Source organism: Aethalodelphis obliquidens, unplaced genomic scaffold, assembly GCF_003676395.1.
Source record: "Aethalodelphis obliquidens isolate GAN/ISIS:26980383/991018 unplaced genomic scaffold, ASM367639v1 scaffold20, whole genome shotgun sequence".
Classification (NCBI taxonomy): Eukaryota; Metazoa; Chordata; class Mammalia; order Artiodactyla; family Delphinidae; genus Aethalodelphis; species Aethalodelphis obliquidens.
Genome location: NW_020837964.1, coordinates 28,099,858 through 28,118,649, shown reverse-complemented (window position 1 = coordinate 28,118,649; position 18,792 = coordinate 28,099,858). Strand labels below are relative to the sequence as shown.

At 47.5% G+C, this 18,792-nt stretch overlaps 1 long non-coding RNA gene across 2 annotated transcripts in view; it reads left to right on the top strand.

Moving 5' to 3' along the window:
• LOC113627311 (uncharacterized) overlaps window positions 1-18,291 on the top strand; it is a 225,387-nt gene extending 207,096 nt beyond the window's left edge. The window contains exons 4-5 of one of the 2 annotated variants that reach the window (XR_003435506.1): window positions 12,505-12,764; window positions 17,205-18,291. This is a non-coding gene — a long non-coding RNA (uncharacterized LOC113627311). The remainder of the gene's footprint in view (window positions 1-12,504; window positions 12,765-17,204) is intronic. The other variant, XR_003435507.1, reaches the window with a different exon arrangement.
• The last annotated feature ends 501 nt before the right edge of the window (window positions 18,292-18,792 follow it).

The following is an 18,792-nucleotide window of genomic DNA, read 5'->3' as shown; positions in this document are numbered from 1 at the left end:
GCTCAAGAGGAATTTCTGGTCCTGTTCTTGAGGGTAAATCATTAAGCTGGTATATCAGCTATCACCACAATGATGCCGTGTGACAAGTCCACCCCACGCTCAGCCTCAGTGCCTTAACACAACAGTTATTTATCCTCACGCTCTCAGTTCTGCAGGTCAGCTGCCACTCAGCTGGGCTAGCTGGACCCTGGACTCTAGGCTGCAGGTTGGGTACAGGTTCATTCCACATAACTCTCCTCCTCCATGGGCCAGCAGCTACTCCATGGTCACCATGACCCAGACAGTAAGCCAAACTGGGCAAGCAGGTGTCCAGCCTCTGCTCAATTCACATCTTCTAATGTCCATTGACCAAAGCAAGTCACATGGCCAATCCCCAAATCAAGAGGTAGGGAAGTTTACTTACCCACCCAGCTATGGCAAAGGTGTGGATGTATAATACTACCACAGGAGAGTGAAGGATTGCGACCAGTAATCCACCTGGCACAGTTGGGGAAGATAAGAGTAACCCAGGGAATATGAAAAGGTGCTACACATCAGGGTGTGGCCAGTCCACCTCTACCTGCTCCTTAGCTGTGAGTCTCCAATCTGCCCAGTGGCACTGGCATCACTAGCCAGCTCAAACTTCAAGGACACCCAGGTCAGGTGTGGGGTGATGGGGTCCTTGGAGCTTCCCATATTGGCGACAGCACTAAGAGGGACTCAGCAGCTGCCTTTAACTGGCTCTTTTGTTTATTCCAGCAGGGATGTGAGCTCACCAGCCTGAGCTTCAGCTTGTTAAGACCATGCCACTGTGCCTTCATTCCCCTGGCAGTCTTTGTATCACACTGTGGAGCTTGGGAATGAAGCCAACAGCAAGTACAAAACTGAGAAGCTTTAAGGGACCAGGTCCTGAAATATCATCAGAACCCCTAGATGCAGCCATACTCGAAGCCATGCCTTCTCAGTTACATGAATCAATAAATTCCTTTTCTGTTTTAAACCAACATTCAAATTGGGTTTTCTGCCACTTGCAACAGCATGAGTGGGCTGGGCTTAATATAAGAGCTTGCCTACCCAAGAGGATCTCACGTGGGAGGGAGGGTGGCAGGTACTTCCCGGGCACAGTGTGATGTGGAGCCTTGCTGCTCAAAGTGAGGTCTTTGCATCAGCAGTATTAGCATCACTTAGAGGCTTATTAGAGATGCAGAATCTTGGGCCCCCGCCCCCAGATCTTCAGAATCGAACTATTCATTTTCATACATTTTAACTAGAGCTCTCTTCATTTGTACATTAAAATTTGAGAAGCATTTGTGTTGGGGATCAGGACAAGCCTCCCCCACCCCCTCCTTTGTGACTGGGTACAGGTTAGCAGTTGACTGGAGTTGGGACCAGGGTTCAAATTCTGGCTTCATTACTTACGAGTGGAAGGGTAATGACAGTTGTGTTTTTAAATATCTCTGAGCCTCAGTTTCTCTCCTGGAGAACAGGGGTAATAACAGTAACTACCTCCCACTGCTTTTGAAAGGAAATCAGTGTATTTAACTCATGGAAAGTGCTTGGCAAAGAGGAAGGGCTCAAAATGCACCAGCTATGATTATTTCCACAATTCTATAGTGGGGCTGCTTTATGTTAAACCCACCTAATAACTTCTGATAGACAGAATGAGACAACATTTTGGGAATGTTTAAATTAATGAAAAAGTAGTGATTTTTCCAAATTTTAAATAAAGCCATTCACAGGGGTTGTTTCAGCTGCGTGTGGTTAGTAGTTGGTTGGTTTTGACCTGTACACCAGGTGAAGAGGCAAAGTGAGGTCACCAAGAGGGGGCAGTGCTCTGAGCTGAGAGTCAAAGGGTCAAAAGGGCCTTGTCTTACAGGGAGAGGGAGGATCAGAGCAGTTGGGCAGGGAGTCCTGGCTGAAGACAGAGCCCAGATAAAACCACTCTGAGCTTTGTCCATGATGAAACAAATCATAGTGACACTGGCTTCTCTGTAGCCCTTTGACCTGCTGGAGTACAAGACTGTTTCTCCAACTCTGTGGCTTCACTTGTTGAACAAACCTCAGAAGAGCTCCAAGTGGGGCTTGAAAGCCTGACACAGCCCAGATCCTCTGTAGAGGAACACAGGGTGGAATCGCCGGAAGCTGGCAAAGGCCATGAAGGAGGGGAGCCCTGCCACCTGGGAGTCACTCAGCCTCTGCAGATAAACACAGCCCAGTGAGACATTTGATTCGAGGTCTGGGGACTTCTGTTATTGATTCTGTGTGTGGCTGAGAGTTGAGCTACCCGTCCAACAGAGACCATTAGCTGAGGTAAGAGTGGGGTAGGAAGGGGCTCCGGCAGGGTGCCGCCAAGGCTCCAGAATGAAGTCTTCCACCTTGTCTTGGAATCCTGGGCATCCTTGATTCCACTCTGGGAATCCACTCTGCGGGAGAGACTGACCTTGGCTTTTGAGATCTGTAGCAGGGGAAGTGGGAAGGGATAAAAGTTTCCTAGATAGCTTTAGTGCTCACAATCAGTCTCTGAAGTATGATCTGTGGATTAGAAACGAAGATACTGAGATTGAGAGATGGAGAAACTCCCAACTCTGGCTTCAGGTAAGGAGAGGTGAAGGAGAGAACAGACTGGAAGTCAAGCAGAACTGGGTTCCAATTCCCCTCGTACTATGTGTTTTGTTAGTTCTCTGTGAGATCATGGGCAAATCACCTCTTTGTGCATTCATTTCCTTATCAAAAGGTAGGGATAAATACACCTTTTTTGAAGGACTGATGTTAAAATGATCCATGGTAGCACAATTAAAGTATTGATACATAGAGCAGTACATGGGACACAGGAAGGAAGTAAAGATTGTTGCTTATTAGTTCATTTAGAACCTAAAGGTCTAGGGGGATTAACATGGACAGGGTGGTGAATTCAGGAAGTTCCCCTCTGAGGAGGTGATACTTCAATTGAGATAAAAGGTAGGCAGCATTATGAGCATTAAGGGATAAGGGATTCATTACAGGAATTCATTGTAGTCTTATAGTGAGAGGAACCAAGGAAGTGAAGTCTGGAAGGGGAAGGGGAGTTGGAGGATCAGAGAAAGAGCCAGTAACAGTCCTGCAGGCCTGGTGTAGGTGGATAAGTTGAAGCACACGCAAGAAATCAAGCACATCCAACAAGCAAGGTGAGGCCATGAGGGGAGTTCATGGAGAGGGCTTTGAGGTACTGTTGTCTCTGTTCCTCTTCTGCCTCTCTGGGCTTGCAGCCACACATCTGGAGGTGGGCCTTGGGTAGCTGTTGGTCAGCAAGGCCAGCAGTTGGGAAGATAATCTGGACAGAGAGCAGAGTGAGGACAACCTGGGATGCTCCAGCTACCTCTGTGTCTGCCCATCAGCATATCTGACTGCCATGATCTTTTGAAAATAATGGCTGATGCTTCATTTCCTCCTTCCACATCTGGTTCAAGCTCCCAGTCTGGCCAACTCTTTCCCAGAACCATGCAATAGGGAGATTCTGGGAGGTAGTTCCAGCTTATCCCAGTTGATAGTACATTCCATTCCAATGCTGCTGCACTCGTTACAAGATAGAGAAAACTTGGAGATGAGAAAGTTTGGAATGGGAAAAATCAGGAGTTCTCTCATGGACATGTTTAATTTGAGATGCCTGTTTAAAATGGCCCCCAATATTCCTGTGTCCTTCTGTTCATACCCTGAGTAATCCTTTCCCCTTGAGTGTGGTCTGAATTTAGTGACTCACTTCCAGCAAACAGAATTGGGGAGAGGTGGTGGAAGGTCCCTTCTGTGATTGATTACAAAAAGACCATGGTTTCTGTGTTGGGTACTCTTTCTTATTCTCCTGCTCACTTTCTGTGAAGCAAGGCAGCCACCGTGCTGTGGGCAGTCTACAGAGAGGTTCTCATGGCAAGGAACTGAGGGAGACACCTGGTCAACAGCCAGTGAGAGACAGGGACTCTCAGTCCAGTAACCTGCAAGGAACTGAATCCTGCCCACAGCCACAAGAGTGAGCTTGGAAGAAGATCCTCTCTTAATCACACCTTCAGATGAGACCACAGCCCCAGCCAACAGCCTGACTACAACCTCATGAGAGAACCCGAGCCAGAGGCACCCAGATAAGTGGCACACGGATTCCTCACTCACAAAAACTCTGAGGCAATACATCTTTATTGTTTTATGCTGCTAAATTTGGGGATAGGTTTGTTACTTGGCAATAGAGAACTAATACACTCAAGTGGATACTTGTGCTTAGAGCTTAAGGGAGAGGTCAAGGGTGGACATATATATTTAGGAACCATTAGCGTTTGATGGCATTTGAAGCCATGGAACTGAGTAATACTATTTAAGTAGAAACAGTAGCCCGAGAAGAGCAAAGTTCTGAAGAGTGAACCTTGGGGCTTCCCAACATTCAGAGGTTGAGTAAATGAGAGAGATTCAGCAAAGCAAGTGGGCACAAAGTGGCTAAGGTGAAAGAGGAAAGGCAGAAGTGTGTGGTGTTGAGTCAAGATAAGGTCATGTGTCAAGGTGGTGGTTGGGGTCAAGGCTGCTGATAGGTCAGTCAAGGTGAAGACAGGAGTGCCCTTTGGCTTTGACCACATGGAGTTGGTTGGTGACCTGGACAAGAGCAGTTTGAGCCAAGTGGAAGCCCACCTGGAGAGGACTGAGGAAAGCGTGGAGGGGAGGTGATTTGTGCGCTTGACTGTGTAGCGTGAGGCATGCCCGGAGAAATACGGACTTTCCCTTTCAGTTCCAGTATAACAGTGTTTGCTTTTCTATGTGGTCCCTGGCCTTCGGAGGTGGCTGGCAGGAGAAGGAGGCCGGACAGAATGAAGGGTGGCTTTCGGGAACAGGACACGGCTGGGGCAAGTTTGGTGGCAGAGCCAAGGAGCTCAAGTTAAGACAGTTTCTTTGTATGTCCTGAGCTAGAATCTACCTTTCAGTCATTCAACAAACACTCACTGTGTGCCAGGACTCTGCCAGACTGGGGTGACCTGTCATCAGGTCAGATATCACCCCAAAGGGAGAGGATTCAAGGTCTAGGGGAGGCAGACTTTTAAGTAAACATCATAGGACCTTCCAATTAGTTAAGTGTAACAGAGGTGTGTCCTGTGCTATGGGCAACCAAGGGAAGGAGGGCCTGAGTCTTGCAAATGAAGACCTCCTGGAGGAGGTGGCCCTGAAGCAGAGCCTGAAAGACTGAGTGGCTAGTACTGTGCCAGGTCCCTTCTCTCTCCTCCCCTCCAGCCCTACTTGCTCTCTTTCCTTTTCTAACTCCTCCCCCTTCCCCTCTTTCTTGCCTTCTCTCCCTCCTCCTTCCCTGGCCCATGATGAAAGGCCTTCCTGGCCTCCCAGCTGATGAATTATGCATGCCCTTCAGCAGTGTGCCTGGCATCCAATTAGGACCTGGCCAGGTTGATAACAGAGACAGATTAAAATGTAATTCATTGAGGTTGACATTTAAGCCCCAGTGTGAATGGCAGGGAAGAAAAGCAGTGCTCTCCCAGAACCTTGGGGTAGGGGCTCTCAGCTACCCGCACTTGCTTAACTCAAGCCGGTTTAGCATGCGGGCTGGGCCTTCTGCTGCACCACCGGTCTGGGGAAGAGTCCACAGCAGGCTTTGAGCTAAAGCAGTTTTTTTTTTAACCTTTTATTTGGAAATAATTTGAGATTTACACAGGAGTTGTGACGATAGTACAGAGAGTTCCCATATACCCTTCACTGAGATTTCCCTAATGTTAACATCTTATGTAACTATGGTATAATGATCAAAACTAAGAAATTTACATGGGTACAATACCATTAACTAAACTACTGATGTTTTTCGGATTTCAGCCAATCTCCTACTAATGTCCTTTTTCTGTTCTAGGATCCAATCAAGGATCCCAATCGCAAAACAGGCTGCTGTGGCCTTGCCTCTACAGGGACAGCATCTCTCCCCACACCCCAGACCAGTGGTTCTCAAACTTTAGAGTCCAGAGTGTTACCAGGGATTTTTGCTTAAAAGGCACATTCTTCCCTAGAATCTTGATTCAGTAAAACTTGGGTAGAACCCTGGCATCTGTATTTTTAGCAAGCATCCCAGGCAATGGAGAACTGCTGGCCCTGACCAGCACTCCAAGCAAAGCCGGGTGGGTTCCTAGTTCTTTGGCAAGTCATTGTCCACCAGCAGGTTTCCGTCATCCCAGCTCAGCCCTAGGACAGAGCAGGGTTACCCCTACCCATCACTTATTGCCAGATCCTGAGGGGGAGGAGAGCTGGGCTAATAAGCTGGCCAGGGCAAAACCCCAGGGAAGCCCTGCTTGGAGAGGAGAGGAAATAACTTTTATCTGTCAGTCACAGATGTATATATGTTTTCTCATTTAATTTGCAAAATAACCCCTGTAAGTAGATACTATTTTTCCCATTGTATAGATGAGAAAACTTAACACTAGTGATATTCAGTGTAGGGTTGCCAGGTATAGCACATAAAATTATAGGAGGCCCAGTTAAAGTTGAACCTCAGATAATACAATACCGGTGACACACTAATCTTAAAAAATAATTATTGTTCATCTGAAATTCGTATTTCACTGGGTCCCCTGTATTTTATCTTGCAACCCTAAGTGATATGCTTTGGTTGCAGAGCTGGTAAGTAGGCCTCGACCCAAATCTGCCTCGATGTCTGTAGCATGGCATACCCTGTGCCTACCTGCTCGGTGCCATCCTCACCTGCTGGACCACAAGCAACAGGAGGTGGGGACCATGTGTATAGGTCCCCTGCTTATCTACAGGGCTTGGCACAATATGGCAGTAGGTGCTTAATAAATATTTGTTGAATTAATGAATGCACAAATGCACTTACTACTCTCTTTGTACAAAAGAAAGCTGCAAATGATGGTGATTAAATGGAAAGGCTAAGCTGGTGAGGGGTGGTGTGACAAACTTGCCAACAGGAATGCAAGAGGAGTTTGAGGGTCCGAGGTCTCATGTCCACACCTGGGAACCCCAGCCCTTGCACCCCGAGCAAGGGCAAAGAGCCAACTCTTCTCATTTCAATCTCTCAGGGCCTCTGCCTTCCCAACTGGGAAATGGGATTGGGTCCCTTGCAGCGCTAAGCTTCTGTGATTCTATGGTTTTTCTTCCTAACTCCACCTTCCTGAGCAGGGAAAGAATATGACCAAATTACAGGGTTTGCTCTCAACTATGGTATCTACCTCCCACACCACTATTTCCTCGTGCTCCTCTTCTTCCTCTCCCTCATCCTCCTCCATGACAATTTTCTAAGCACCCCTGTGGTGCCTGGCCTTGAGTTCCTTCCTAGAATACTCCCTTCCACACCGTCAGACCAAATCAGAAGCCCAGAGAGACCCAGCACAGCACAGTTCTTTGCAGACAAGGGAAGATGTTGGGAGCACATTGTATCTTTTAAAATAGACCCGTTGTCGTCGGAATGTATTTTTAGCTGTGGGAGAGATTGGCATGCTCTCAGTGCCACCATCTGCCAAAGGCAGTTGCTAGGCAACTGATACTGACGACAGCAAGGGGATGACTTCATGGAGGATCTGGGGACCCTTATGGCCCAATCCCTCTCCACTGTCTAATTCCTGCATGCTGACAGCGAGACCCAAGGGAACCAGCATCCCTCCTTCTGGGAGAGGGCAGGGAGCTGGTTTAAGGCCTGTGAGTTGAGCACAGAGGATGCTGTTCATGTAACAAGGGATACTGGGCCATCACTGCCACCTTGATTGGTAAATTTTCTATTTAGAAACTTTAGATACTACTGTGGTTTAAGGCTGGGCTCTGGACTCAGTGAGTCCAAAGGATACACATCCCTCTCCCCAGCAGCCCCATAGGCACTGGTCTGAATCAGAGCAGGAGCTGTTTGGAAGTTGCCAGCCCAGAGCAGGCTCTATGGATAAGGCAGCCAGCTGGTAGCCAGGACCCCTTGGTTCTGGCTCAATTCTGCTTTTTGCTCTCTAGGTGATTTGTGGTGAGTCTCTGCCTTTTTCTGGCCCCCAATTTTGTCACCTTCCAAGTAAGGATATGGAACCAAATAAAATGCATTTATAGGGATAAAAAGCAGAATAACCACAGAGGAGAAAAAAGCCAGTCAGACCTGGGTTCAGATCCTGACTTTGCCCCTTACTGCTCCTGTGTGACTTCAGGTAAGATACTGAACTCCTCAGTTTCTCAATCTGTAAATGACAACAGTGACACTCATTGTATTGTACAGATTCAACAAAGCAGCACATGGAAGATGAGCAGAGCACTTTTATTTTGGAGTCCAGTAAATGGTTAGGTATTTTTTCATTTCTGTAGCAGAGACTATATAAGGTGCCCACTGCAACCATTTCTCCTATCCAGAGTAATATTTTAAGCTGGGCACATTTCCAGCCTCCCTTGCAGCTAAGTTGTCACTAAGGACACATGAAAAGAAGGGATGGGTACAACTTCTACCTCACTCACTTGTAGCAAATTGCTTCCCTGGTTGTCCTCTCTTTTCCTTCCTACAAGCCAGGGCACGGATATGCCCGTGACACCTCTTTGACTACGCAGAGCAGGAGAACATGCTGGGGTTGGGGAGGGGTGGCAGAACAACAAATTGGAAGGAACCTGGATCCCTGTATTAAGAATAGGACTGAATGCATGTGGTTTGCTTCGGAGGGCTCAGAGCACTGCAGGTGAGTTGGGAGGTGACAAAGGGAAGAGAAGGCAGCCAATAAAGGCCAACTACCACAGTGGATGACCAGGGCTTAATTCCATGGGGAAGTTCTGAAAACCAGTGTAAAACTCAGCCTTCAGAGCTAGCCAAGCGTAAGGGAACTGGGCAATGTTTATCCCCACACCCATCAGTCTCAGGGTGGTGGAGAGGGGGGGATTAGTTCCCAGGCACTTCCCAGTCTTCTCTGTGTTGGTGGGTAGAGTGAATGTCAGCAGCCCGAAAGCAGCCCTCTGTCAAAGATGCAGGTGCTGGCATTGGAAGCCAAGCTGGTGGGCATGGGCCCGGTAAAGGGACCTGAGGGAATATGAGCCCAGCACCAGCAGCATCAGCTATGGTTCTTCAGAAAGAGAAATAAACTCCTGTGTTCTTCAAGTCACTATATATTGAGGATTCTTTTGCAGCATAACTTTTACCCTAATTTAATTTCTGAATGCTATGTATATGGGAAGTTTTGGTTTTATGTAATCTCTCCAAGCTCCTGGACTCCATGTGATACTCATGGAGGTTATGTCATGGTTGAGGAAACAAGGTTCATGCTAAGGAGCAGACGTGTCTCGACAGAGCATACATCACTTGGTATTTCTGGGGCTCAGGTACTACATGGTGTAGGCCCTCAGAGAAGGGACAGATGAGTGTGGACAGGCATAGTCAGAGAAGCTGAAACTTTACCTGCCAGAGACGACTTGGAGAGATGAGGTGGAGGGCTTCCTCACTGAGGCATGGGGTAGCTCCTCTGGCAGGTGTGGGGTAAGCAGGTACCTTGGCTCACGTGACTGTAGTGTGTGGTCTTGGGCTGGTAGATGTTGGATTTAGTTGCATTGTGCATTTAGAGGAGTGGGCTGCAGGGTGCCTTTTAGCTGAGAGTGACTTGGTAGAGGGGGCCCAGCTGCAGGGCACATGGCTATTGCTCCCTGTATTCTGAGGTGGGGAAGCTGGTGGCAGGTGCCCCCCATCCCACGCCTGATGCCACTGCTGTCCAGCTGGCGTGTCAGAGCTCACTGAGGCTGTGGCCTGCCCACAGTGAGGGAGCAGAGGTGAGGGTCCTGTAGTGCACTGGGTGACCAGCAGAGGCTGGGCACTCATGTGGGCAGCGTGTCCCACCATCTCAGCACACAGCAAGCCCTCAAACTGTCTTGGAAGGCAGAGCTGGGGGCCCCTTAGAGATCATCTATTCTAGCCTCTCATTTTGAGGATGATGGCACTGAGCCCAGAGAAGGGAATGAATTTCCAAGGCCAGCAGAGTAACCTGAATCCAGATTTCTTGACTTCCCAGGATGGGGGAATGCAGCTGACATAAAGATGGGGGTGCATGCCTCAAATCTGCTGCCAGCCACCTCTGAGCCATTTGCTCCACCTGTAAGACCCTTTTACTTATTCATGAATCTCAGAACTAGAAGAGAACTCAAGAGATGATCAGATCAGGTCCCTCAGTCTCCAGGCTTGTGTGCATCCTCAGCTATAGCAGCTGGCTTGAGGTCACCTTTCTCTGCCCTTCAGACACCAGAGCTCCTCTCTGCCACCTCTGTGTGTTCCACCACAGTGGTCTGCCAGTTCTCCCTGGTGTCTTACTGCAGTCATTCCTGTTTCACATTTGGTTTGATTTATTTTAACCTCTAGATACAGGTTGGCTTTGCTGCATTATGCATTATGACGGTGAGGAGTGGGTTGGAATCAGTGAATTCGCCCTCATTCTCTGTCCTATTTCTATGGGAAAGGGGGTGGAGGGAAGGCTCCAGCCCTCCACCCCCCACCCCCATGGATTGAGGACAAGTACATGAGAATGAGACTGTCTACCCAGACTCCCCAAGTCCTAGTCAACCCCAAGGCTCTGGAGGGAAGAGTGAATGCAGTGTCCTTCAGAGGGCAGTGGGCTATACAGCCTTGACCCAAACCCAGGCAAATGAAAATCGCCCTTTGCTGCTTTGTTACAAATCCCATCACCTCTCCTCCCTCCTCATATCTATAAATGTGGAACATTTTTTTCCCTGTTCTAGATTCTCTTTGCATTTCATTCGCTTTGGGAAAATATGAGCATCTTTCTTTGTTCTCTTTGAGCAGTTTGTGTCTGGAATGGAGAGAAAGAGAAGAACGGGTGTAGCCTTCGTCCCTCAAGGGAGAAGGGGAATCTCTCTGTAGCCAGTGCTAAGTGCCTATGCCCCATGCGGGTGGGGAGGCCTCTGGGGGGCGCCCTGTCGATTTGGGGAAATCAGACTACAAGTCAAGGTGCTTATGGCCAATACAAGATATAAGATGGACTAAACTGTGTGTGTGTGTATGGGGGGGGCATCCTGAATATACACATAGCAAGAAGGGAAAGATCAGTGTGGACTCTAGTAGTTAGAGAGGGCATTATTGGAACAAGAAGTCTCCAATGGGAGGCTGACAGATAGGATTTGGGCAAGATGAGAAGAGAAGCAGAAACGGGAAGCGCCAGTGTTCAGGGGGAAAGGGGAAGAAAGCAGGGGCCCCATGCTTGAAGGAGTAGGAACAAGGCTGGAGAGTTAGGGTAATTTCAGGGGTAGATGGACAAGGGCTGTGGGAGGGGGCAAACTGGCAAAGAACCAGGTAGGGCAGGGTGAAGGAGGGACGTTTATCCAAAGCCAAGTCCAGACAGGAGGCCAGCTAGTCAGCACCAGACCTCTGATGACCTGGGAAGGTTTCATGGGACAGTGGAACATCCGTGTCCATTTTCCAAGAGCTGTTCGGGGATGGTGGGTGGGGATGCTCAGTGAGTGGAGCAGAAAGAGGGAGGAGGGGCAGTTCTTGTGGAGTGTGATGTATCTCAAACCCCAGGAGGCCTGGAGATGTCCTCACAAATCCCGCAGACCTTCTACACAGCACATCCATGAAGAACAGGGCTAGATGGCAGGGGCAGGGAGGGAGGCTTGTCGTGTCATCTCTCCCCCTGCCCCCACCCTAGGAATCCATGGGATGAACGAGCCAGCCTTGCCACACTCCGGGGGAGTGTCCTTGTCAAAGCGATGGCAGCAGCCTCACCTGAAAGTAACAATTGTGAAAGCACTTTGTGCAGAAATCTTCTGTCTCCTGCAGTTTCATTCTGAAACAGAATTACCTCTTGCCCACGGGATGGAATTCTCCATTCCTTCCCATAGCATTTGAAGCTCTCAGTAACTTGGCCCTGACCTAATATCCTATTCTCATTTCTCATCATTGTTCTGTATCATCATTGTTGTCATCATCACATGAGTAATTAAAATTAACTAGCTTTTATTAAGCATCTATATGTGCCAGGAGTTCTTCTAGGCATTAAAAATGTAATAACATTTCATCTTTTCCACAACCATCTGGGTAGAAACTATTATTCTGTCCATCTCACAGAAGAGGCAGATGAGGCACAAAGAAATGACTTGACCTAAGGTCTCTCCACCAGCATGTGGCTGGACAGTGGAGGCATCAGACACTGAACTTCTTGTGTTCCATGCTTGCCCGTGCCCAGCAGCCTTTCCCCAGGCTGTCCCCCCCGGCCTGGACTGCCTCCCCACCCCTCAGCTTCTCTGCACCCGATGGACAGCCACACAAGACCTACCTGCAAGACCTAGCTTAAAAGTCACCTCTGTGGAAACTCTTCTCCAGCTCCCTGGGGAGCAACTTTCTCTAGGCCTCCCCAGCACACCCTGATTATGATGTCAATCAAATCATGCTTCTGGTTTTTGTTCATGTGCCTGTTATTTCCCTCAAAGGAAGAGACTACTCTTTTTAAAAATGTTTGCATTTTTAAGGAAACGTTTAATTGACATACAGAGGAACTAAAGGAAATACATTTTGTTCAACTTCATGCCTTTCCTCTTCCTCCCCTCCCACCCCCCCAGGTCTGGTATGGAGCAGAGGTGCAATTAATATTCATTAAATGGAGATGTCTTTCTGGCCCCACTCAGCCTTTTTCCGGACCACCCACTTCCCGACTCTTTGCTGTGTGGGAGAATCCAGACATCTTGTACAGCTGCAGCTCAGTGTGTCCCATTTTGGCTGGAATTCAAGGAGCAACTATAGACAAATAAGTATTATTACAACTGCATCAATCAACATCTCTCTCCTCAAATGCTCTCACGAGGAAACAAGAATGATCTCAGTAAGACGCTGTCTTGTTTAAGCCCAAGTGTCTTTTTTGGTGCCTAGGGAGTGTGTGATCCTTGGAGGGACCCCACCATTGACCGTCTATAACAGAGTCTGTATAGTCTGAGGCTGCACGCCCCTAGAGGCAGACAGTCCTGAATTCAAATCCAGACTGTCACTTCTTCTCTCTGTGAACTTGGACAAGGGTCTTAACTTCACTGAATTTCAATGTTCTCATAGGTCACATGGAATCAATAATACTTCTCGGGGGTGTTGTTGCAATGATTAAATGAAATAGCACATTTAAAGTGTCAAAAGATTTCCCAGGCAATTAATATATAAAAACTTCCCTTTCCTCTTACTTCTCAATTAATTGTTGCGTTCTCTCCTCTGTATTGAGGGTATGGTTTGTAATCACAAAGCTTTGTATCAGCAGCTAGATGGTAAATCCCAACCCTACCTACAGTTTGAAGCCTCTTGCAGAGCACAGAGGAACCAGTATAGAGAAGCTTTCCTGGAGAATCGAGGCTTGGTCTGGGCACAGGAGGAAGAATCACATTTAACATCAGATTTTCAGATCTTTTGTGGGGCACTAAGGTATCCTGGAGAAAAGGAAAACTGGGAATTAGAAGCCCCCAACCACAAAGCTCCCCTTGCTTTGTGACACCACCTTGGGAACCATCCATGATTTGTCTGCAGGGGAAGTTGCCTGTGTGATGGAGGCCTGGATGCGGGGCTTGGGGACTGCCATGCATGGGCAGGGCAGAACTTTGCTGCTGTAGTAAGAAGAACTTCTTGTCCAGGGCAACTGGCTCACTTGGCAAACTGTTTAGAAAGAAAGCTTATGAAACTTCAGACTCAAGTGACCAGGTGCCTCCATTTGCGTGGAGCTTAGGTATGACAGAATTTGGCGTTTTTGGCCAGTCCATTCAATTCAGTTTAATAAAATATCCTGATACCCTCTTTAGGTCAGATGTAGTGGTAGCAGTGGGGATCCAGGGAAGGACAAGATAAATTGCCACTCTTGCAGTGCTCACTGTTTCTAGAATGATGTATGGGGAGGTATGAACTAGAAACATGGGGTGCTAACTTCCGCTTAGGACCAAAGGGAGGCCTGACTTGAGACTTGAAGGATGAGGGATTTGTTGCTATTATGTTGTGTCAGGTGAGTATTTTCACTTTAACAGCCAAGAAAGTGTCATGTAATGGTTAAGGACAGTCAGACATACCTGGGTTCAATCCCAACTCTGTCACTTATTAGCTGTGTTACTGTAGGAAAGTCACTGAATTTTTCTGAGCCTCAGTTTCCTTTTCTGTATAATAGGAATAGTGATAAAAAACTTCTACTTGAAATGGTTTTTTGTGAAGATTAAGAGAGACAATGCATATAGCACACTTACACAGTGCCTGTGTAATCATCTAGTAGCTGCTGGTGGTGACAGCATAATTAATTTCCTCTAAGAGGCCTGGGAATGGAGGAGTTATCATCTCAGAGTGAATATACACTTGGTGCTTTATGATCCTCGTCTCTTGGCCTTCTCACATTTTCTACAAAGCTCATAAATTCCCTCCCCACTCTGCCATCAGGAAAGACTGGTTCTACCAGACCTCAATTCAGTTCTTCACTCATCCTGGTGCCCTTCCTCTTCCAGGGCTGGTAGGAAATAGGTTAACAGAGAGAAAACACAAGCACAGCCACATTTCATTGCTAGCTTGGACTTTGGCTTCAAATTCCAATGAAACCACAGTGAGTTGGATTGGACCCTTCTCATGATCAAGTCAATCCTTCATCCCATAGAGAAATTAAAGACCGAAACCTCCTATTCTTCAGGGTTATTTTTTTTTTTAATTTATTAATTATACCTTCAAGTTTTTTTTAAACAAATGATCTTTTTTTTTTTTTTCCTCTGGCACGCGGGCCTCTCACTGTTGTGGCGTCTCCCGTTGCAGAGCACAGGCTCCGGACGCGCAGGCTCAGCGGCCATGGCTCACGGGCCCCGCTGCTCCGCGGCATGTGGGATCTTCCCGGACCGGGGCACGAACCCGTGTCCCCTGCATCGGCAGGCGTACTCTCAACCATCTGCGCCACCAGGGAAGCCCCAGGGTTTGTTTTGTTTTGTTTTGTTTTTTTAATTCTCCTCAGTCTCAGCCATGAGAGACCTCACTCTGGGGTGAGTGAGTTCCTTATTTAGCAGGTGCTGTGTTCAAATTATCTCACTATGAGTATAGATTTTTCAATTTCCCCATAGTTTTCTATGAGAAAACTTGTTTCCCCCTGATTTTTCTGTCAGGTTGTACTTTATATATTTTGAAGCTATGTTATTGGGTGTGTACAAGTTCATGGTTACATTAACTTCTTGCTGGATTTTTTTTTTTTTTTTTTTTTTTTTTTATGTGGGGCGCGGGCCTCTTTTTTTTGTGGCCTCTCCCGTTGCGGAGCACAGGCTCCGGACGCACAGGCTCAGCGGCCATGGCTCACGGGCCCAGCCGCTCCGCGGCATGTGGGATCTTCCCAGACCGGGGCACGAACCCGTGTCCCCTGCATCGGCAGGCGGACTCTCAACCACTGCGCCACCAGGGAAGCCCCCTTGCTGGATTTTTTAATCATAGAGCGTCCATCCTTATCCCTTTCATGGTTTTCAGCATAAATGCCATATTTCTCTACACTTTCACTTTCATTCTTTTAAAATTTTGTTTCAGGTATGTCTTTTATAAACTACATATAGCTAGATTTAAGTCCAATCTGATAACCCCCAACTTTTAATAAGTGGGTTTAAGCCATTTCCATTTATTAAGATGACTGTTAAATTGGTTTTATTTCTGCAGTCTTATTTTATATTTCCTACTTTACATGCTTTTCCTTTTTCCCCCTCTTTTACTGCCTTTGGTTTGATTGTCATTGTTTTCTTTGTTCTCCCCTTCTTCCTTCTTCTGTTAATATGTATTCTCAGATTTGGTGAGGTTGTTGGCTACCTTTCTGTGATGCTGTTTGTGTGTGTGTGAGTTTTTGGTTTTTTTCTCTCTGTGCTCATCACTCTTTAGTTGGCGTGTGTCTGTGTATGTGTGTATGTGCTGCTTTTATTCAGCTCCCTGGGCCCCCAGTTCATATCCAGACCTTATGTTTGTCTGTGTCTGTGTGAAGTTTCATTCTGTATGGATATTGCAAATTTAAGTGACTGAGTTAGCAGATCACAAGTCCTGGTTGCCAGAGTGTCCCATGCCTGTCCAGACCCATCTCAGATAAGCAGTTTAGGATGGGCCACAGCCCCAGACAGGAGAACAGCTTTCCTTAGCTCAGATTCCGGTCTGGGAGCCTGACTTTGGTCTCCTACCTGCATGAGGAGTTCACTGACCCTCCTAGGCTTCAGGAGTTGAACTTGGTTCTTGCTTCAGGTCTGAAAGTACAGTAGGTCTGCAACTTCTCTGTGTACCTTTAAAACAGGTCCTGGTCTAGGGCTCTGTGTCCTAAGGGGTCTTAGTTCAGACTGATGACTAGATAGATGTAAAATGACCCTTCCCCAGGCTGACCCTGTCATAATTGTGAAAGAGGCAGAGTTAGTCTTTGTTGCATTCTCTTCCTTATCTTTCTTTCATCGCTCCTCTCCCATCTTTCCCTCTCCTCCCACTACTTCCATCTTGACCTGGACTCTTCTGGTCTGAAAAACCTGTCTCCTCATCTGAGGGTCTTGAGCTTTACCACCCCTTATCCTCTCTGGCACATTTGTGTTGTAAAGAAGGAATCACCAAGGGTGGCATTTCAGGAACAGGTAAAGATGGAGTTTTGGATGATGCCCTCTATGTTTTCCTGTAAATCAGAGGGTGTGAGGTTGCATCTGGCAAGGACCACACTTTTTTCTCCTGAGTCCCCCTCAAACCCCACTGAGTCCAGGCCTCTGACATCTGTGGATGGTGGCTCTGATAACCCCACTCCATTGTGAATATCTTCTCAGGAAGGTTTAAATAAACAATGATTTCATAGGATGTTAGTCAGAACTAAGAGGTAAAACCAAAGTGATCTCTTCTTTCATTTGCCTTCATGTGTCCTATGGAAAGGTCCTCAGGAGGTCAGTTCTGATGGCCAGTGAAGTTGTGCCATCACTTCCCACCTGAGGGTGGAAGACAGCCCCCCTGGGGACTTGGCCAAACTGGACAGAAGGCAGCATGTAAGAAAATTTTCTACTGCCCATTCCATGTCCCGTTGATCCTCACCTCCCAAAGTGTCCAGTCACCACTGTAGAGCTCACAGTTCTCATTCCCTGCCACTGGTGCCCTGGCCTGCCAGGTGATGAAGCTTCTGTTTCATTCTAAATAGAGCAGAGGATGTTGAAAATCTTCCATGGCTTCTGGCAGGTGAAGGATCAAAGTGGTGCTTGGCAGCCACAGGCACAATCAAAAAGGTTAAGATCAAAGGGCATGGGCTCCATTGGAAAGTGAACTCTCCTGTTCCTCATTACAGTCCTCACCAAGGCTCCTATCGTCCTCTGCCGCAAGGAACAAGGATGAGGAATTTGGGCTGCGGCTGGCTGCTGAAGCCACGTGCTGACAGACAATCCCGGAACAGCTGCAATGTCATTGTAAGCCTTGAAATTAAAATAAAATCCATTGATTTATAAGAGGAAAACAGGGTCAACACTAGTGGGGTCAGAAGAACCAATTCCGAAAGCCCTTGGGTTGGCCTAAATCCTACATATAAAATGGGTGGTGGAAGTGTTTGCCATGGAAACCATCAGAGGGAAGCTGAGGGAATCCAGGTCTTGGCAGGTGATTGCAGCCGTTGTTGCTGGCACACAGCACACCAGGGGAAATAACTGAGGCCTCAGTAAATAGGAAATCTGGAGGGGCCAGAGCCTAGGCTCAATGTATTTTGTAAGGGGAAGGCTTCCTCACTGAGGATGGGGAATCTGCTTTCCAAACTGTATGGTCAGCAACTTTGTGTATTTTGTGTCTGTAGGAGTTTATTTTAGCTCTGTGGTGAAGCTTTTTTTTTTCTTTTTTAACAAAACTTTGAATAGGGTGCCCACAAGGTATTTGCTTGCGGCTTTATTTCCCTCCCTGCCTGGGTATGGAGAGGTGAGCAGCACTCTTCCCCTGACTCAAGCAAACCCCTTCCTCTCTTTGTGCCTCAATTTCCCCATCACACAATGAGGATGTGAGATTAAATGAGCACTTCCCAGATGCACTTTTTAGAGAAGTGTTTGAACAAAACTTGGGTGAGGTATTGGGCGGATGGGATTTAAGTGTCCTAGTACTAAGATGACTGTGTGCAAGTTAAATTCAAGTTGGCGTGCAAACTGCCTCGGCTTTTGGCTGCAGAGTGAGGGCAAGCTTGACTCCTGTTCCTCACCCCAAATCTGCACAACTTGGCTTGCTTCTTCCCCCCTGGATGTTCTCCAAGGTTCTTCCCAGCTCTGACAGGGAGAGCGCTGCTGTAGGCTATGTGTCCTCAGCCCTCAGAGGTAGCTGTGGCAATTGCAATTTCATTTTTCCTGGAGGACAAGTTCCCCTGGACTATTGCAGACCGCTGCACAGGCTTTATTATGGAATGGCGCTGGGCTCCTTCTTTCAGAGTGAAAGCCTCCTTGTCCATCTGAGGAAACGTTCTTATTCCTTGAGAGCAAAGCCTTGTCCCTCCCAATGTGCTTCGTATCCGCCTTTTCTCTCTTGATCAATGTGAGTGAGTATTAATCTCACTTAATTCCCTGCAGCTGGCCTTACTTTGCATGGCTGTTTGGGAATAAGGCTCTTTTTTTTATTTTTTAAATAGATCTTTATTGGAGTATAATTGCTTCACAATACTGTGTTAGTTTCTGTTGTGCACCAAAGCGAATCAGCCATGTGCATACATGTGTCCCCATATCCCCTCCCTCTTGCGCCTCCCTCCCACCCTCCCTATCCCACCCCTCTGGGTGGTCACAAAGCACCGAGCTGATCTCCCTGTGCTATGCTGCTGCTTCCCACTAGCTATTTTACATTCGGTAGTGTATATATGTTGATGCTGTTCTCACTTCTCCCCAGCTTCCCCCTCCCACCCTGTGTCCTCAAGT